Source organism: Rutilus rutilus (assembly GCF_951802725.1).
Source record: "Rutilus rutilus genome assembly, chromosome: 21".
Lineage (NCBI taxonomy): Eukaryota > Metazoa > Chordata > Actinopteri > Cypriniformes > Leuciscidae > Rutilus > Rutilus rutilus.
In genome coordinates this window covers 15517504-15540269 of record NC_140226.1, presented here as the reverse complement: position 1 = coordinate 15540269, position 22766 = coordinate 15517504, and the positions used below count along the sequence as shown (strand labels likewise).

The 22766-nt window shown below is 36.4% G+C and overlaps 1 protein-coding gene across 3 annotated transcripts in view; it reads left to right on the top strand.

The window, feature by feature from the left end:
- adck1 (aarF domain containing kinase 1) overlaps window positions 1–22766 on the top strand; it is a 119298-nt gene that overhangs the window by 41155 nt on the left and 55377 nt on the right. The gene's annotated exons all lie outside the window — the stretch shown is intronic.

Genomic DNA, 22766 nt, shown 5'->3' with positions numbered 1-22766 from the left:
GCACTCTTGGCTTACTAGAAAGCCACTAAATTTGTATGTATGTATGTATGTATGTACGTACATACATATATACACACACATACAGCAGTACACACTTTTTTTTTTAAATGCGAGTAATATAAATATATATTTTTTAAATGTTACTTTATTACAATTGTAATTATATTTACATATTATTAAAATGTATAAAACTAGCAATATATGTATAAAATTAGCAATATATTCCCTGTCCCGTAATAGCTATGTACACAACTGTTATTCTAACCTTAATGTATAATAATGTTAATGTATAATACCTCTCTGCCCACAACAAAAGAACAGCCATTATCCTTTTGCATTTTGTGGCTTTCTAGAATGTGTGAACGTTGTGTGTTGGCGAATAGCATTAACCTCCAGCACATTGTAAGGGAGGGTTGGGTAGAGGGACTGAAAAAAGGACGGGGCACTTAGTAGTTCAATTATGCAAATATTTATCAAAAGTAATTATCGCGTTCGGTTGAAAAATGTAGCTAATTACTCAACACTACTTAGTTTTGAGGCCACGGTTGGGAGGGGGGAAGAACGCTCACGTGACAATTTGAGCAAGGACTCTGAACCATGAGCCTTCAGGGCTGTTTGTTAACAAATAGTAATATGTGCTGAGATGATTGTGAACATTAATAATAATAGTAGGTGTTTAAATTAAGAGAATGATGCAGAACTCTCTGCCTTGATGCTAGAGTGTTATGGATGTTGGCTATCCAGTGAAGATTTCCACATCAAAGAAGGCGGAGCCATATAGCACACCTGCCTATCACGTAATCGCCACAGAACAATGTAGAGTTGTCAAAAAGTACCGACTTCGGTACCAAGTTGGTACTGGAATGTAAAAAACGTGACGCTTTGAGCGCTGTTAAGCGGAATCGTAAACAGCTCTGATTGCCCATTGTGCTTACACGCTCATCGGATATGTCTGTGATTGGCTACAATGATCAGCGCTTCAAAAACATGTTGTAAATCAATGTTGTCATCAGTGACACTCTTCACCGAGCGCTTACACAGATACAGACGGGAGCGTTTGAAAGCAGGCGTCAGCAGACAGGTTAGTTGATAGACGCCTGCTTGTGCTTTTAAACGCTCCTGCTCCCGTTTTTTTTTAAACACCTTCAAACACTTCCGTGTGCTCTCAAACACTCCTGTGCATTGATCATTGTAGCCAATCACAGACATATCCAATGTGCGCGTGAACACAATGGCCAATCAGAGGTGTTTACGATTCCACTCAACAGCGCTCAGAGCGTCACAATTTTAACTCTAGAGCAATGAACTCTAGAACAATGATAGTTCAAATGTGTTTGCAAACTTTTTTCTATACAGTTTCAAACTCTTTAAACTCCATCTGAACTTTGGTTTGGCCTGATTTTGTTCAAAATGACGTCACACTAGTTCGTTCGTAGTATATTGCGGCCTTAAAGTCACCATGAAATCAAAATTGACGAATCGTATATCATTTTGGGAATATTGCTGTATTTCTTTATATTATTTATATCTGCACATAATTTTTTTTTATTCATTTGCCCTCATAAACTTTTAATCTCTTTTCTGATGACGTGTTCACCGGTGTGTGGGCAGGTCAACCTGGCTGTCACTCATATGACATCACAGGGATAGCAAACCACAAAGATCCAATCAATTCCCGATGGACAAAATCAAGTCCCGGCCTACCTTTTTTTTTCTTGTTCGAGAAGAGGTTTCACTCTGATATATACATCACAATAGGGAGCTATGTCAACGTTAGCATCAGTGATTATTAATAGTGATTCATATCTTTGCAAATTACATTAATTCATATAACCGTTTTCATGAATTATCATCCTTATCTTATTTCAAAGTGTAAAATAGGGACTGGCAGATTTCCTTGATGGATGATTAGGTCTAAAAGATGCTGAAAGTTCTTCCATATGCTGGTTAACCCAAGAAAGGCCCTGCCACTCATTAACCAAAATAGACTCAATTAACCTTTTGTGAGACAAGAGATGTTGGGCACATTTGTTATCTACCACACCACCCTGGTTCTCTACTTTGGGAAAGACTGACGTATCGATCTGAGGCTTCCACTAGTTTTCTTCCATTTGCTAGAGAAATGCTCTTTAAGCTGTCATTGATATAAAAACACCTCACCTTCATAAATATCCTCTCACCCGCACAGGTTCATGTTGAATCCAGAGATAGGATCTCTCTGTAAGACCCTTCCACAATATTTAGTGTCACTGTTTGGTCACATCATCACTTTTTTCTGCAGCGGAGCATGCAATATAATCTCTAATCGACACATAGCTTCTTGTCAAATCCCTCCTCAGTTGAGCAATCGTGCCATCTGAGCTACGAGATGAAGTTCTTAACCGCTCTGTCAGTCTGGTATAAATAGATCCCATCTCTGCTCTCCCATTTCTTTTCCTCCTCACCTAATATTCTTTTGCAAACTTCCTGAACCATTAGCTCAGCTGTGCCCTTGAGGAGGACAGGGTTTTGTTTAAAGTATACCCCCAAAGTATTATATTTAAGCAAACTGTTAATTTTTTTCATTTGTATATATTCTTATTAGTAATGTTGAATTACTAATTACTAATGTTGAGTGTGTATGTGAAGTTTTAGCTCAAAATACCCCACAGATATTTTTGTAGCATGTTAAATTTGTCACTTTTTGAGGGTGAGCAAAAACGCACCGTTTTTTTGTGTGTCCCCTTAAATGCAAATGAGCTGCTGCTCCCGGCACAGAGGGCGGAGCTTCAAGAGCTCATGTGTTAGCATCTTCGATTACCTCACACAGACACACACTGACATTTTCAACAACTTTTAGCCTTTTATGTTCAAACCGGAGTCGGAGAAAGATGGAGAGACTCAAGAAGTGACAACATGTATGCAACAGGACATTTCTGAATGGTTAGCTGATGGATTTATGTAGCTGATGTGGAGTTAACTATCTTCTAGTCATTGATTAGCATATTCTGTCATGATAATCTATAAATCTAGTTCCTGGGGGCGGGGTTTATGTAAAATGATGTCACTAACCCGTGAAGAAGCTCATTGTTGTCCCTACCAGTCATTTGTTGTAGTCCTTAAAAAGCGATTTCTATAAAAGAAAATATCCCTCTTTGCTTTGAACTTTGAGCGCCGTAACTTTGCAGATGTTGTTTATGCTCAAACAGCAGCATTACACACTAACTAAAGTAAAAAAAGTGAAATCATAATTCAATTTCAAATCAATAAATACATTTCCCCTCTTACTTGCTTATAAGCAGGTTCCTCAGAAGGGGGATCATCATATTTGAGGGTTCTTGTGTACAAACTCCTGTATTGGATGGGAATCCTGTCAGAGTCCACTATGCAACTGAAGCCTCATTTGGACTATGTAACTTCATTCATCTTCAGCCAGGTTATGAGTCTCTGATCTACCCAGTGAACTCTCTGGCCTGTAGGTCTGCTGGGTGTCCCGTAGAGAAAAGACTGGGCTCATGGGGCAGGGATCCATTACAGGAGACCATTAAACAACAGATGGCAGCCGAGTCCCAACCTAGGAGTGGCCTGTAAATGTGTGTGCGCTCTGTGGAAAGGGGGTGTATCTCTTGGAGAGCGCCACCGCTGCTGCCTCATTCTCAATGACACGATGGCCAGTGGAGCATGTAAATGTGCATCATTTCTTGTAATGATGTGCTGGATGTGTGGCATCATACGGGGCGTGTCTCAGCTGCCCCACTGTTCCCATCCTGCCAGCACAACCCCAACACCCACCCTGCCCCACTACTCTTTCACTACACTTCTTTCTTTCTTTCTTTCTTTCTTTCTTTCTTTCTTTCTTTCTTTCTTTCTTTCTTTCTTTCTTTCTTTCTTTCTTTCTTTCTTTCTTTCTTTCTTTCTTTCTTTCTTTCTTTCCGGTTTGTTTGTTCTTTTGTACATTGTTCTTTCGCTCTAATGTTGTTCTTTCATTGTTTTCCTTCCTTCCTTCCTTCCTTCATTTTCTTTTCCTTTCCTTCTTCCTTCACCTTTCCTTTCAATTCCTTTCCTTTCTTTCCATCCCTCTTTCCTTTGTTTTTCTATCTTTCATTCATTCTTTCTTTCCCTTGTTCAGTTCTCTTTCTTTTGTTAATTTTTTTTCTTTTGTTTATTTTTCTTTTGTTTGGTGGTCTTCTCTTCTCGTCTCTTCTCTTAGATCTTTCATTTTTTAATTGTTCTTTCATTCGTTTCCTTCCTTCCTTCCTTCCTTCCTTCCTTCCTTCCTTCCTTCCTTCCTTCCTTCCTTCCCTTCAATCCATTATTCCCTCCTTCCTTTCTATCAATTCTTCCCTCCTTCTTTTCCATCCATTCTTCCCTCCTTCATTTGTTTTTTCTATCCTTCGTTCATTCTTTCCTTTGTTCTGTTCTTTTTCCTTTTGTTAATTTTTCTTTCTTTCTTTCTTTCTTTCGTTCTTTCGTTCTTTCTTTCTTTCTTTCTTTCTTTCTTTCTTTCTTTCTTTCTTTCGTTCGTTCGTTCTTTCTTTCTTTCTTTCTTTCTTTCTTTCTTTCTTTCTTTCTTTCTTTCTTTCTTTCTTTCTTTCGTTCGTTCGTTCGTTCGTTCGTTCGTTCTTTCTTTCTTTCTTTCTTTCTTTCTTTCTTTCTTTCTTTCTTTCTTTCTTTCTTTCTTTCTTTCTTTCTTTCTTTCTTTCTTTCTTTCTTTCTTTCTTTCTTTCTTTCTTTCTTTCTTTCTTTCTTTCTTTCTTTCTTTCTTTCTTTCTTTCTTTCTTTCTTTCTTTCTTTCTTTCTTTCTTTCTTTCTTTCTTTCTTTCTTTCTTTCTTTCTTTCTTTCTTTCTTTCTTTCTTTCATTTCCTGTTTGTTCTTTCTGACATTTTTCTAAAGATTTAAAAACTTCACAACATAATTAAATGAAAAATAAATGATATAGCGTGTCTATGCTTTAAATCCTCCTTAAGGTTTCTTCATTTTTAAGTGCATTACTGTAAATGCAAACTTTTGGTTGTTTTTTCATACTGAAGGTTGAGTCACGATTTGATCCATAAACTCTTAGAACACCCAATGAATCCACAGAATGATGAAAAAACAGTTATACTTAGCATGAGGGTCTGAGAAAAGAGCATGTGGTCTTTTTGGCATTGGTTTATAATAGTAAAGAAGCATGTGGGTGGCTGGACATCTTTGGCGTTGGTGATTTGTTGGACCCTGTAAATATCCAGACTCAGCCCTCTTTGCTTCAGTGGTTTGCCGCCCTCGCAGAATGCAGGCTGTCCCAGTGCTTCCTGTATCCATATGGGCTGTTCTCTACAATCACATGTTACTCCCTGCCATTCCATGCCAAACCCTTTACTCTAGCACCAACACTCTGGCCCAAGACCAAGCTTTGTTCAGTCTTTTTTATCTCATTTCTTTCATTTTAGACTTGTTTTCTTGTGGTGTGCCACTATACTGTAGATGTAGCAGACATGCTGCTCAGCCGCTTAATGTGTAGAAAACACTGCATCCATGCAGCCAATATAGTACATAGATGTGCCTTTTCATTATAAAGTGAGCAGCCAAGTTTACTTGGAGGCTGCAAGAATTTTTTTTATAAGTCAGTCATAAAAAATGAGAAACGAAACGGAACTGTAGCATTTGTGGTGGCATATGTGGTCCTACAGTGTGAATCTGGAGTGTGCCGTAGAAATGACTCTACAATCTGTCCGCTCGGCTCTGAAGAGAAGACCCTACTGCACTGCTCTGTGGTGCATCTCTAAGACTGTTCCTCACTCTCTGTGAAAACAAACACAGAAACAACTTTTTCAGACTTTTGTCATGAACGTTTGTGCAGTTTGTTTGAGTAAATAGGACACATTTTATACTTTAAAATTGTATAGTAGCAGTGACTGAGTTGTTTATTTGGCCTTTTTTGTACTTAACTCAAAGGAGTTTTTTGTAGAAATGTTTTATAATTTAAGCACATTCTCAACTAGTTTGGCCAAGGGACCCACATTTCCCCATGATCATTAGGGCCGGTTCACACAGAACAAGATGCAGGTCAGTGGAATGAAAAATAGCGCAAGGTCCAGAAATGTTTTTGTTTTTTTTAAGTTTAACATATTTTAACTTGAGCGACGTGTTTTTAGAATGCAGTGTAATGCGCAAGATGCTGCAAAAGACGCGAGCGCAATGGTTTTATAAATACAATTTGGCAATAAGAATTATAATACATTTTATTTAAAAAAAATTTAAACCAAGCAAATTTATTTTACAAAAATGGTTGACACTCACACAAGTACCGTCCCACTTTACTTAACATACACATAAATTGTAAGAATACAACTAATGCTGATGAATAAGCAGTAGGCCTGTAAGGTAAGGCTTTGGTTGTAGTTAACACAATAAAGTTGGTTGGTATGAGCCACCACAGTCATTTAAAAATATACAAAATAAGTGGCTTTTTGGGGTTATGGAAACAAAAGTTATCATGGTAAATACACAATACTAACGTGAACTGTAATGAAACAAATGGAAACTGCTCCTGATGAATAGAATGAACATCATACATGTATGCAAATCTTTCCCAGCTAGCACACGACGTACTGGTTATGTAATTTATTGGTACTTTTTGGGAATTTCATGACTTGACTAAATGACAACATAACTACGATGTTGCATGCTCGTAATTTCTTTCGCACTTTGTTTATAATGAGGTGATATACATCGTGTGCCGCTGGATTTGCGCAAGCAGTCGAAGACTGAGCTTTATGAGCTCAGTCTAACGGCTGACAGGATAGGAAAGTTGTTTTTTCTGAGGTGAGACTTTTATTTCGTAGCAAGTTACAAAAATAACGTTTTAATAATGCCACTGACGTATAGTCTGACATCAGTTGTGTTCGACTTGAAGCAGCGTTGCGCAGATCTATCGGTTTATGACATCAAAGTACCACGAGGGCAATTCTCTAATCTCTCTCGTGGTACTTTGATGTCGTACTTTGATGTCATACTCTGATCGGTCTACGCAGTGCCCCTTCAATTCAAACACACTTATTGGCTGCGTCCGAAAACTTAGGCAGCTGACTTGCAGGGAATGACTTTGTAGGCAGCGTTTGCGCGCGGAGATACCTCATGAAACTGGTGGTGGTCGACCGATATATCACCAAGGCCGATATATCGGCCGATATTTGTCATTTTTTAAATATCGGCATCGGCGATACGTTTTTCTGTTTGGCCGATGTGTTGGAAGCGGGACTTGTATTTTGACGGCACTCCAGACTTATATTTTGACGGGCGGCGCTTAGAACACCAGCGCCTGATCACACAGCGCTCACTCACATTCTCCGTCTTCATTAGTTTATGTATATCTAATACTTAGACAGAACTGGTAAACAAAGAAAGTAAATGGTATGCGAAAAAGTAAAGCATTTGCTTTTATATTATTTGTAACAGAAAAGGCAAACATTCAGGCTAAAATACTTTCTCATTTACCGTCAACATTCAGCAAATGCGCATCTACATAATTTAAACAAATATCTGAATATCTAATAAACATTTAATTTCACAAACCTTGCAGATTTAATCGAATCCAACTGTGATATCTTGTGCATTTGTAGCCTGCATAAACGTGTTACTGCGAGTGACGGTCGGTCCGTGCGAAGTGAGTGAATGCGAACAGAAGATCAGCTTCACAGGAGACGCGATCGAAAAACTTGAAATCCTTCATTTTAAAATATGCTGTGCTATATCTAGTTTCCCACTGTGTCATATTCATATCGTTTTCACTGTGTGCTATATGTAATATTAACGTTACTTTGTCTTTATTTGAAATATATGATTACCATCGCACGGAATTACCAGATTACTGAGTGCCCTGGTACAGTGTTTACTTCCTTTTTATTCACATATTCATATATTTTTAAACAATTACTTTATTTGTGAAAAAAAAAAACTGTAATAGGATTGCAGATTCAAGAAGTTGCCATCTAAAGTATAAGCATGTTTATTTTAAAGATTTGTTTTCTAATTTATTAAATATTGATATAAAATATATCGGCATCGGCCATCAAAAAAACTATATCGGTCGACCACTATAAACTGGACGCAATTTCGGACAGACTTCTGAGGCAGTGTAACGGTTTAATGAACTACAGCAAACTAGAGAGAGGTTTGGTGATAACTATGCAAATATTTAATTTCTCGCTAGAAACTACATCAGAATTGGACAACTTTGGTCAAAAACGTACATTTACACACAAACTAACCACCAACTGCAAATTTCAGATGCCATCTTTATTTTTAATTTTTTAGCTCACTCAGTTCAAAGCAGTTCATATGTAAATGTACGTTTTTTACCAACGTTTTCCAATTCTGATGTAGTTTCTAGCGAGAAATTACTATTGTAGTAATTAAATATTTGCTTAGTAATCACTAAAGCTCTCTCTATTTTGCCTTAGTTCATTAAACCATTACGCTGCCTCAGAAGTCTGTCTGAAATCAGTTTTGTGAGGTACTTTCGTGTGCCTACAAAGTCATTGCTTGATAAGGCAGCGAGGCAACAAGTCAGCTGCCTACGTTTTTAGACGCAGCCATTGTTTTTTTGAACGCACACTCAAAACGGTCTTGCGACACAACAGTTGAGAAACACTGGGCTAATTCACGTAATCTTATTTCAATTGGTCTTTTTCATATCACTGCTGACATTTATAAAAATGAAATGAAATAACACATCAATCACATGAAAGAGAGAGCAAAAAACGGAAGCAAAAACCATCTCTTGTTGCTTCTGATAGGGCACCACAAAAATGGGAAAATAGATTTTTTTTTTTTTTAAAGATGATAAAAATGAATAAAGCAGTGGTGCGTTAGTTCAAAAGCTGATAAATACCCTCTGGGTTTCTCCTCTAGCACGATAAGAGATTAAAATATTACCATAAACACTGCATTATCTCACTCACCAGAGTTTTTCTCCCATACGCCCCACAGCAGAATGTTATCTCTCCATTTCCTCAGCATGAATATCTGCTCCATTAGCAAGCTATTCATCCACCCAACACACTGCTCTGAATAGGACCATAACACTGCTAAAAGTGATTGGATATCTTTTTCTTGAGACTGGTCTGATGCCAAACCAGTCGACTGTTGAAAGTTGTTCCCCATTACTGTTTCTTTTGCATTAGCTTCAGTGATTGTAATGGTACGCGTGCGAGAACGTTTTAAAGGCTTTTGTCTGTCTACAAACCTCAGTCATGTTACGTGGAATCATGTCGTCTTTTATCGTAAATGCGTTTCATGTGAGCGCCACAATGCATTTTACGAAACAAAACAAAACAAAAATAGTGCAGGAAAGCAGCAGGTCTCGGTTATATAATGTGTAACTGCAGAGGAGAATTCACATTTGTGAACACTTGATTTGTAGCCTTAACTAGCTAAGCAACTTTGTCACTTTTACAAGCAGAACCTTGCAAAAACATTGAAATATATACATAGAAGACCTGCAAGACTATGCATAAGTTTAACATTGTTGAATTGTTTTATAACTGTGTTAAAGTTATTATCTTGTCATTAGGGATTTTTTTTTTTTTTTTACATTTATTCATTTATTTTATGTTTTATTTATTTTGTTTTTAATTGAGTAGGTAGTAGTTTGATTCTAATGAAGTATTGCTTTTGAGTTGTTGTTTTTTTCTGATGTAAACCTTTCATATTCTTTGAGGATACACTTTCAGTAAATATCCAGGAATTAGTTTTGCTTGTAAATTGGAGAACTCCTTTGATATACGATTATATCTTATCTTTAAATTAAATTTTGTCTGAGTGCCAGTGATTCTTTGAGCCTTTGGGCAGACTTTTGGATCTCAATGTCAAAAAGTGTAAAAATGTCTAGTGTCCATTTCTCACTTCTCTACAGGTAAAAACATTTTAAAGGAATATTCATGAAAATCATGTACTTTGCCCTCATTTTGTTCAAAGCCTATATGACATCTTCTGTGGAATTATTTCAGATATTCAAATATTTAAGGATTTTGGTAAATAATAACATACATTTTATTCTGTTTAACACTAAAATCTGTCAGATCACTTGAAATAGTTATAATATATAAAGTTCTATATACTATATGATACTTTATGGTACTATTTTGATACTTTTATAGTGCTATTGTGTCCTTTTTGAAGCCGGAAATCTCCAGTAACCATTCATTGTAGATACAAATTGAAAATGTCTCCCTTTGTGTGCCACTAAAAAAAAAGTTATGCTGATTGGAATTACATAAGGGTGATTTAAATGATTGCAGAATGCACATCTTTGGGTGAACTCTTCCTTTTTAACACCTATGGTCATTGGTCAGTATTTCAGTGTCTTAGCAGATCCATCAACCCATAGTTACAGCAACATAATGGTGAGATAGATGATTAGGCCTATGTCAGTGGTTAAAGTGGGACGGTTAGCAATAGCGTACCCTCACTTTTTTCGATTACTTTATTGCAGTTATGTTATCAACCAACTTTGCATGCGTGCAGAGTTTGCTTCTAATCAACATACTGAAAAATGCCAAATGGAAAGCAGGTGACATGGAAAAAAGTCAGGTATGCGCTACACTCGTCAGTGTGAGTGAATGAAGCTGCAAGAGAAGTTGATTTATTTAGTTCTGTGAAAAGATAATATTTAATCTCCAAAGCACTGATCTCTCTTTTTTTTTTTTCACTCTGTCTCTGATTATAAGCGTCCCAGCTGTGCCTACTTCCCTATTCATTGAGCAGAGTCTTGTGGCTTGTTTTACAGCTTCTTTCGGTGTAATTAACATCCTAAACAATCACAACATTCTATGGCTTGGCTGTCATTTCCAAGCTTTCTGTGTTTAGGTCAAAGGCATCTTCTCATTTCCCCTGCAAAAGGGCTCTGCCTCCTCAAATACTCTGAATTTTTGCTCTAGGCTTGTTACTCTGATCCGTTTCTACGGGAAGGCTGACATTTCTGGCACAATGTTCAGATCTGAAGTAGACTGAAAAGAGGTTATGCACTTAACTGCACAAGTAATGACTAATTACGGCACTTTTCGTGCGTTCTTGTATGGTACCGTTCAATAGCTGCATGCTGACATGCAATTTCTTGATTTTTCACATTTTAAACCTGAAATATCGTACTCTCTGAGACATCCAAAGTTTCAATGTATCCATGAAATAGTTTCGCACTCCCCAGGTGATATGTGAAAAGCACTTTAAGATGTAAACGACCCTTTTGTCATAATCGCAGGTGGTCATAATCTTACTGATTCTATGATGCAGTGAGCTTAAAATAACAGTTTATACAGTATATCGTGAATACAGGTTGATTGGGACACTTTTTCCAAGTCATCTCTATGGTGTACAGTCATGTGAAACCGACTGAAATGTTGTGGCGGGACCTTAAGAGAGCTGTGCATAAACACATGTCCACGAATCTTGATGAACTGAAGCAACGTTGTAAAGAAGAGTGGGACAAAATTCCTTCACAACGATGTGAGAGACTGATGCTGTCATACAGAAAATTATTCCTTTTTGGAACTTATTGCTGCCAGAAGTTGCTCTACAAGATATCTGTAATATGTCATTTGTGCACTGTAAACCCAGATTTTGTGATCATTACTTATTCTTTTATCATTACTAAACAACATTAGTTGTTTGTACTATTTAGCTGAAAGATTAATTGCACTAATCAGGTTTAGCAGAGATAACTTGGTATGTTTAGTTTCATAAGGAAGGGGAGGGGGCTAATTCAAAAACCTGCCTGGTCACGTGAAAAGACCCACGTCTAATGTGCGTCCAAGGGGCTCTACACCTGGCGGGACGAGCACAGGCCTCGGCAGCAGACGGTATTGAGGTTTAGATGTTGATGAATTATTGTTTAATTTGTAGTCACCATGATGGTGATGAGTGTTGGCTTTAGTTGGGCTCTTGCCCTTGACATTTGAACATTAGTTTTTCTCTGGCTGCTTTACCTGTGTGTTTAAAAGACACAATTGTTATAGCAAAAAAGCCAAGAGTAAAGTGATCCAGTGACTATGACTGCATATTGATGTTGTCATCAATAAAGATTATAAGTCAGTAGCACCTCATTTCATCTAGAGTTTAATCCCTTATTGTCTGGGTCTTTCCACATGATTTTGTCACACATAGACATCAACAATCAGCATATGAATCTCAACAATGGTGACACTCAAATGAAAAGCTTAATGTTGCAATGCATGCTGGGTACTTAATAGTACACATATACACATTTTTAGAATTTGAACTAATGATTTTCAGTAAAGACTACTGATGTAAACTTGATTTGTCTACTGCACCCATTTAAGATTATATGTTAATACAACTCAACATGTTTAGTTTCAGCTTGTGTAAAAAGTTAGGGTTCCATGTTAATACAACTCAACGTGTTTAGTTTCAGCTTGTGTAAAAACTAAAGTGGCATAGGGCAACGGGTTTCCACGCGATTTGCGAGTAAAGTCAACTAATTCGGGTTAAGAGTGTGGTTGTGGTTGAGGTTGTATTTACCTCATTTTAAAACCTGTCAAGGACAAGATGATTTGATCAAAATTTTGAAATTCAAAATTTCAAAAGATGATCAAATTTTTATTATGTCCTCCTGATACATAAAACCATTTAATTCAATAGGGTGTCCTTTCTTTTTCACATGACTTTATATATACAGTATTTACTTACGAGCCTTAGACCTTTGCACAGTACTATATATGTATACTATTTATGTATACTATATAAAGGAACAGTTCACCCATAAAAGGTCATCTTTTCTGTCACTTTCATGTTTTTTTCAAACCTGACTGACTTTATTCCATAGAACGCAAAAGGTGACTTTTTGCAGAATGGTGTGAAAAGATGCATTTGAAACTGTTAGTGATTTTATAATGACTTGCCGGTAAATTTAGCTCTGTTACTCCCCCAGTGCTATCTTATAGCTTTAAAAGAAATGGAATATTCTGGAATATTGTCATATGGTGTATTTTGTATTGCTTTTATTTCATTTTGGAGCCTGACCACCCCTGAAATGAGCAGTTTGTGGCTAGTTTTTATGGCGTGTCAGTGTTTGGAAAAAAATATTACAACATGTTTTAATTATACCTCAGAGACGCAGGAGAAAATTGAGCTCACCACAGCCATTATAGTGTCAGCAGAGGCAACATAGAGCTCATCATCACAAAGAGTATGTTGCTCGTGATTATACATATGCAATTGTGTAAGAAACCTTCTTATTATTCCTGCCAAGCATCTTTAAAATTACTGCATACAACTTGAAAGCAGGCAGATGAGAAACATCCTCCAGAACACACAGCTGAACACAAAGCTCTTTGAATTGTAAATGAGTTTGCTGTACCATGTGGCTCCATACTGTTCTATACAAAGTTTATTGATGGTGGCCGTCTTTGCTGATGTCGATTGGGGTGAACACTGACTTGGTAATTAGAATTTCATGTCTGAATTAGAATTAGAATTTATAAGAGATATAAGGTGTCAGAGCTAATAATGCTTGTCTGTCTTGCCTGAATTGAATCTTTAATGTTTTATTTATGCTCAATTCAATAAGAACAAGTGACGTCCATAGCCTGTGTGTATGTATACACACACCCACTGCCTTTCAAAAGTTTTTGATCGGTAAGATTTTTTATGTTTTTAAAAGAAGTATAAAAAAATTTGTATTGACAATTTAAAATAACTGTTTTCTATTTTAATATATTTTCAAATGTAATTTATTCCTGTGATCAAAGCTGACAGCATCATTACTCCAGTCTTCAGTGTCACATGATCCTTCATGAAATCATTCTAATATGCTGATTTGGTGCTCAAGAAACATTAATTATTATAATTAATCAATGTTGAAAACAGTTGTGTTCAGGATTTTCAGGATTCTTTGATGAATAGAAAGTTAAAAAGAACAGCATTTATTTGAAATAGAATCTTTTGCAACTTTATAAATGTCTTTACTGTAACTTTTGATCAATTTATTTTCATCCTTGATGAATAAAAGTATTGATTTCTTTTATTTCTTTCCCCCAAAAATACAATAAAAAATCTTACTGACCCCAAACTTTTGAACGGTAGACTTTAATGTTACAAAAGTTCTCCATTTCAGATAAATGCTGTTCTTTTGAACTTTCTATTCATAAAAGAATCCTGAAATGAAAATGTAAATAACTGTTTTCAACTTTGATAATAATGAGAAATGTTTCTTGAGCATCGAATCAGCATATTAGAATGATTTCTGAAGGATCATGTGACACTGAAGACCAGAGTTCACAATATTACAGTTTCTTGTTGTTGTTGTATTTTTAATCAAATAAATGCAGCCTTCGTGAGCAGAAGAGACTTCTTTTAAAAACATAAAAAATCTTACCGATCAGAAACCTTTGAACGGCAGTGATATATATATATATGTGTGTGTATATATATATATGTGTGTGTGTGTGTGTAGATGTATAGATATGTATGTATGTATGTATGTATGTATGTGTGTGTATATATGTGTATATATGTGTGTGTGTATATATATATATATATATATATATATATATATATATATATATATATTAGGGTGGTCCTTATTTTTAAAGTCTCCAATTGTCATGCTCTTAACCCTTCAAATTGTTCCTTTATATATGTGTGTATATATATGTGTATATATATATATATATATATATATATATATATATATATATATATGTATATGTATGTGTATATATGTATATGTATGTATGTGTATATATATATATATATATATATATATATATATATATATATGTATATGTATGTATATGTATGTGTATATATATGTATATGTATGTATGTGTATATATATGTATATATGTATGTGTATGTGTATATATATATATACTGTATATATATATATATTTGTAGCACTAATACCATTGCTCAGAGAGAGCGGGAGATTCTAACCTGTGCCACTTCCTCATTTCATTGTTGTTCTCTCCCCAATAATTCAGCATTTACTAATTTATTCACAACAGTCTATATCAATAAAAAGCTGTAAAAAGCCCCCAAATGTTGGTACCTGCAAGTTGGGTCCTAGTATTGTTCCTACTCAGTAAAATGTACCTGCATCGCCCACCTCCACACCAAATCAAATTAGCCAGTTGCCCCAGGGCAAGATATCTGAGTTAATTTGCTTTTTATACCTCCCAGATGAAACATTTGCCTCTTAAACGCTCCTTGTAAAAACGTCAGCGTTCATCACAGCGTCCCCTCAGGCTGCAGAAGCGCACAGCCCTCACGATCGTTATTTTGAAACCGAGACCTGACTCTATAACTGCCCATACAGGCCTCACGAAATTTTTGCATCCTCGTTCTTCGGGACATGCTTGAGTGTTAGAATTGCTTGCGTCATGCAATTACCCCCGCCTGCAACCTTTCCAAGTCATGATGCTTTTACTCCCAAGTTCTTTGCAGGAAGCTAGTGATGTAATGGCCGCAAGGAGTCAGGACTGTCATCGCTGCACCAGTAGGGTAATATATGTCATGGCATATGCGGTTAGTGATTGGAAGCCTTTGGGAGCCTCACTTTTCCCAGTGTGGGTATGTGAGTGAGCTCCCCGAGGGCTTGTGGTGTCGTTTCCGAGCCGGCGTGTGAATGAGAGGCCTGTCAGATGGTACGAGCGGAGCTTCAGCCCTCAGCCGAGAGATTCACAAGCTTGCAGACTGCCAGAAAAATGAGTAACACCTTCCTTGGGGAGTTTCCGCAGTCTATAGAGAGTTTGGCAAATTAGCTGTTGCGATCACCGACAATATGTTATGTTTTATTCGCAGCGCCTCGCATAGAAATTGAAGCGGGTACCTCAGAGAAAAGTCTTAAGAAGTGTGTAAAAAGAAAAAGAAGTCTTTTGTGGAGTCACTCTGGCGAGAGCTTGATTTCGAGATGGTCTTTTATCGTGAGCAATTGTTGCACAATTAGGTGAATTGGATTTGTGGGAGTTGGGCACTGTGGCGGTTAATGCCAGACCAGGCGTAATCAATTCTCTCCCGTGTCTCTGTCTTTCTCTTTTTACTCTTTGCTAGGGGTTTCAACTGCTGTGGCCCCTCTTAAAGAAAGCTCTTAGAGGAAGCACTTGAAGATGCTCTTCACCTGTCCCTGAGACCTGAGAGAGAGAGAGAGAGAGAGAGAGAGAGAGAGAGAGAGAGAGAGAGAGAGAGATAAAGATAAAGGAAGGAAGGGAATGAGACTGTGATGGTGACAAGGCAAACAAGACCCCGGTGACACGTTTCCCTGGAGATTCTGTGTTTTAGGCTTGGAATCTCATCAAAGCAGGGGGTCCTGATTTCATTCAGTACTTGATGGTCTGAAATAGTGATCAATATATGGACATGATCTCATTAGTAATTGTAGTTAATAGTAGGTATTCATATATAAAGTGTAGTTCTTGCACACATACGTTTGTTTAAACACTGAAACGTTGTGTACAAACAACTTATTGACTCCAAGAAATATTGATTTAGTTTCTGTTTAGTATCGGTTTCATTGGTTACTGATTATGGCCTCATTAGTTACGTATTAGTTCCACATGTCTAGTTGACTTTCCTTTGTTCTACCCCTGTTTATATAGCCCTGTGTTTCAGTTGTTCTTAGTCAGTTATCATTTAAACATTGTGTGGTTTGCGTTATTCTCCAGCTTTATTAATAAAGCCTGTTTTGTTTTTGAATCTCCTTCATCTTCAACCACATCGTACACTGTAAAAAGTGATCAGTTGACTTAACTTAAAAAAGTGAGGAAACCCGTTGCCTTAAAATGTATTAAATAAACTTCCACAAAGTATGTGGAATTGTCAAGGTCACATAACTTAATTTTTTTCAATTAATCATGGTGACTTTTTAATAAATGCAACTGGAAATGTTGTATAATACAAAATATATTCAAATATAATAATTATTTAATTAATATTGATCTAGATTACCACATTCTGTATAAGTAATGTTAATTGTTAATTCTTTATACCTAAAGCTTTAGTTTATTTGATCAATTTGAAACTTACTAATGTAAGACAAGTGCTTAAAGGGATAGTTCACCCAAAAATGAAAATTCTGTCATCATTTACTCACCCTCAAGTTGTTCCAAACCTGTATGAGTTTCTTTGTTCTGCTGAACACAAAGGACGATATTTGGAAGAATGTTTGTAATCAAACAGATCTCGGTCCCCATTGACTACCATAGTATATTTTTTTTCCTACTATGAAAGTCAATGGGGACCGAGATCTGTTTGATTACAAACATTCTTCCAAATATCGTCCTTTGTGTTCAGCAGAACAAAGAAACTCATACAGCTTTGGAACAACTTGAGGGTGAGTAAATGATGACAGAATTTTCATTTTTGGGTGAACTATCCCTTTAAGGCATTTGACCAGTTAGCTTCACATTTATATGCGACCATTTCCCATGTGTCCATGGCTTCTGGGCTCCCACTCTTTGTGAAATCTGTTATTTTATCAGGACTCAAGCGGCCACAGAAATCTGAGCCAATGGAAGTGAGTTATAAAGCATTGGAGGTGGACCGCTGAGAGACGGTCTGTCTGACACTGAGTGTGTGTGCTGGTGGTCTGGGACACACTGTGAGGTGTCACTCGTGTAAAATGCTCGGGTATTGTCCTTGCCCCCCACGTTTTCTCTGGCTTGAAGAGTTGGGATGCTGACCCTGAAGATCTCAAGAAACGGGCTGCATCTGCAGGTCTTCCTGTGTGGGAACATTCTCTGATTTTAGGACAGAAAACGACACGGACATTTCCAGCTTCCCTGTCTCCAACGGAGCTCAGCATGGGAGAGAGTTCCTCTTCCTTTGTTGCTTCCCCTATAATTTCACAAAAGGACAGGCGATGGCAAGGGACGGATTTAAGTGGTTTGTCACTCTTTATTTGTGGATTGTGGCGGAGGGGAGGGGGAAAAAGAGAAGGTGACAAACGTGAGAGCACAAATTCAGTCCTGAGTTCAGTTGACTTTCATCTTGAGTGCATCTTGATCACCTCTTAAAGATAGAGTCACAGAGTTAATAGGTTAATTCCTTCCTGGACAGGTTAACACTAAAGTGTCATTCAAATGAGTCTGAAATCCAGTACGACTGAAGGAAGAGGAATGGATCTCTGGAACTATGCGGTATAAGTTATTGGGGGCTTTGTATTGTGGTGATATAAATTTTATTTAGCAGATAATATTCATAAAAATCAAGATACCTGTTTACAAACAAATTTGACTCTTTATGCCAGCAAAAACACTTCATCTTTAGGATTTAACTCTCAGAACTTAGTGGAATGATATTTTTAATGTAGTTAAAGAAATATTAAATATAACATAAAAATAAGCATAATTTACATAGAAAATGTGGTACTTTTAGAGGTAAATAAATTCAAAAATACACCCAAAATAAAAAAAGATAGTATACATTTTATCGAAGACAGTGATATAACATTTATAATAAATAAAAAATTGAATAACACCTGAGACCTCTGTGCCCACATTTGTCCACAAATGAACAATTAAGGGCTGTTATGTGAATAGGGCCTGAGGGTTAAAACAAAAGACCCCATTTCCAAAAGACTTATCAGAATCCGTGGATCAGGATAAAAAAAAAAATTCACAGAAACATTCTATGATGGATCATTTGATTTACATTACTGTTCAAAATTACAATTACATTACTGTTTTTTCTAAATGTTTTTAAGTCTCATATGTTAACCAAGGGTGCATTTATTTGATAAAAAATACAGTAAAATTACAAATATTGTGAAATATTATTGCCGCTTAAAATAACCGTTTTCTGTTTGAGTATATTATAAAATATCATTTATGTGATGGCAAAGCTGATTTTTCAGCATCATTATTCCACTCTTCACCATGATCCTTCAGAAATCATTCTAATATGCTTCCCGAGAAATATTTCTTTCAGTCTTCTATCAATGTTGAAAACTGGTGCTGCTTACTTTTTTTTTTTTTTAAACCACACAATTAATGTGTTTATTAATTTTTTCCATGATTAATAAGTTTAAAAGAACAGCATTTATTTAAAATAGAAATATTTTGTAACATTATAAATGTCTTTACTGTCACTTGATCAGTTTAATGTATCCTTGATGAAAAAGAAAAAACCCTCAAACTTTTGAACTGTAGTGTGTCTATTATTTGCAGTTTGTATCGCATTGTATTGCAACATACAAAAACTTCCCTTATTGATGACAACGGAAATGTTCAGGTGGCTTCAATCATAACTGTTTTTGTTTGTGTGTGTGAAAATATTTATTTTTGATTGATTGATTGATTGATTTGATTGATTGATTGATTGATTGATTGATTGATTGATTGATTGATTGATTGATTGATTGATTGATTGATTTGATTTGACTGATTGATCAAACACTCCTACATTAATGTATTTGATGCCATCCTTTTCATTTCAAAGTAATTTTAACGTTTTTGGAAAACAAATTTAGTTTGCATTAAAACAGGAATGCTGAATTGTTGGCATGTTATGTTGGAAAACAAGTTTTTGTATTTGTGTAATTAAGATAAGACCGCCAATTTCAGGAGGATGAATAATGACGGTCCGCAAAGAAAGAATTTCTCTGAAAGAATATTGGAAGACTCGGTTTACTATAAAAATGTTAATGGACTTTGCTACAAAAAAAAATCTATTATATTTATCTGTAGTACATTCTGTGAGATGCACAGTTATGTATTTTAGTGCAGTAAGCCCAGGCTTCTCTTCTTTTGATTCAGTGGATGTGTCTGACCACTATATAGTGAGTTATCTTTGAGCCATCTGAGATATCTGAGGTGTTTATATTATTGAAACGCACACACACACACACACACACACACACACACACTTGCAAACCCCTTATATTTATTATTAAGATTTAGACGGCGATCAACTTACACTTCAGGAAGCATTCATGCATAAATCTGCTTGATTCTGAATGTTTCACACATTTATAGTTGATTGATCACTTTGGTTATGCTGTTAGTTTTAGTGGGGTCGGTGAGTAGTTTATCAAAAGCTAAAACCAAAATTTAAAGCTAATGCAAACAGCCTATTTTGTTGCTTAGGTTGAGGAGAGTGTACTATTACTTTTCTAAGCGATTGGATTGAGTTTTCACCTATTGGAAAATAAGATGAGTACAAAATTCCACATTGAAGAAGGGATCTAAGCCATATTTGGGGAGTTAAGTACCTAGCAACTACCTAGTAACTATCTAGAGCATCCTAGAAACTACAAAAGCCCCACTCAGATTTTCTTTAAAAAAATTCAAAAATGTACACTGAAACAAAATGTGTTGTTTCAACTTTATAAAGTAAGTGTTTGTGCTGCCTTAATTTTAAGTTTAGTCAACTTGAAATGCGAAGTTGTACTGAGTGACAACTTGGATATTTGAGTTGACTAAACTTAATTTTAAGGCAACACAAACACTTTACGGTGTATTTCTACTTGCTGTTATAGTATTATATAATTCTATATAATTGTATATAATTTCTTTATAATTTATTATGTATAAAATAATATATTTTATGATATTATATAATATTATATATTGTAGTCAATGTTGTCATTGAGTTGTCATTTGATCAGTTCTATATATATTTCTACAAAATATATTTTTATTTATATCGAATTTTTATTTTACTTTTCGTTTTATTTATTCAGTTCTGCACATCTAAATGTGTTAACAGTTCAATAAATGTCACAGCTTCATTGGTCAGTCAGTGGGCAGGCTTTAGTTGTTTTGAGGGCCGCTCACACCGGCATCGGCTCTGTTTGTGTATCTCCTCTGCGGCAGTCTCAGCTGACTGTGATTACAGTGATGCACAATAATGGCTCCGGCTGCTCAGCGGGAGGTCAGAGGTCACACTGTGCTATCAGGCCATCACAGACACTGGCTGATATGTGCTCCCAGTCATCTGTGGCTTTAGATAAGCTCGCACGAAAAAAAGAGACAAAACTCTGATTATCTGATCATTTCAGAAAGGACAAACTGGGTCAACTGCGTGAATGCTCCAGCAGAAACAAAATGACAAAAATGAGAAAGGACAGTGAGGCGAAATGGTACGAAAGTACAAATGTCAGACCTGTGCTTCACACACTTTGCTGAACGCATTGAAACGCAACTCCAGAGGGAATTAGCACACAATTGAGGTTTAATATGGCGGCTTCTGTAGCGAAGGCTGTTGTAGTACTGTGGGGTGAGCATATTGAAAATGACAAGAGACAGGCTAGTCTAATGACTACAGCTCTCTGGGGATTCCTTCTTGACCTCTTCTATAGCTAATTGCTTCCATTATTCTTTCCCCACAGTGAGAAGAATGAAGTGGGGGGGGAGGAGCCTATCATAGCCCCCTTCTTTGAATGACAGATGAGAAAGATGTGACTCAGCAAAGGATGATGCAAAATCTTGCTGGGCTCTTGCTTTTGATTTTATAAAGCAAAACATATATAAGGTGTATAATCTCAATTATAGACACTAAGATTTAATGTATACTGTAGGTAAAAAGTTTTTTTTTTTTTTTTTTTTGTCAAATGTTCTATATGTCATATTATACACAGAAAAAAATCATCTGCATGGTTACAGTGTAATGAGAGCTTTTCCAGAAATGTGGTTGCGTAACGCATGCAGTGGCAAGTGCTAGTCATGTGTGGGAGAGACGCCTCAGGAGAGCCGGAAGGTTCCTCTGAGCAACTATCCATGGACAGGTTCACATTAGCCTAATCGGACAGGTTGTCTATGTACGTCAGAGAATGAGTCCATCTCTGACGGAAAACACTGAGTTTGGACTTGTGACTCCAACCATGTCCAGCATCTGCTGAGTCCAGCTAATAATGAATTATTTGGATAATGTGTGCCTCAGTTTCACCACAGTCTGTTTACAGAGTTTATAATGTATACACTCAAAAGTGGCGAGTACTTGTTAAAATAGCAAGCTCTTTAAAATCATATATAGAGATATGTGCATAATTTAATATCAGTATACTTTACATATTTATTATTGATTTGGCTCTGCCCTCACGTCTGAGCGCGAAACTCTGCTTGGATAGTTTCAAGATAGTTAAAAATAATTAATAATACAATAATAATTGAATTGTTCATATGTGTTTATTCAGGGACTTGGATAATGGATAGGGGGCGCTGGCCCAAAAAAGTTTGAGAACCACTGGTGTAGAAGTTGCCTGGTGACGTTAATTGAATGAAAAGCTATGATTTCTCAGCACTCAATGTTGAAAGGTTCACCATCCCTTGTTTTTTAACCACACATTCATCCTTTTTGTCTCTCCAGGAGCAGGGAAATGCATTTGGAAAAATTTTGTTTTCGTTTTGGAGCAGAACAGCTTGATAATCCTTTTGGAGTATTTATTTATGGTTAACTCCTCTTGTGCACACACCAACGAGAAATTTGTCACTTCCTCTTGGCATTCCCTTCCACTGCCCCTGTTGTGTCTGTGTTGAATATTCATTGCAGTTGGCATCGCAGGAAAAAAGTGGCATACTGATCAGTCATGCTATTTTTCACCAACCACATTTACAAGATGCTCTGCTTACGCCCTGCTCAACATAATTTCCCCCGCTGTTATAACTGAACTGACAATTAAATGATTTGTTCCTTGTTGAATATCATATTTCTTTGTAGACAGTATTTACTTTTAGTATAACACATTTTGTGACAAATGTTGCAAAGAGAACTAATACATTTGATAACTAATACACATGTATATGTGTGTGTGTGTGTGTGTGTGTGTGTGTGTGTGTGTGTGTGTGTGTGTGTG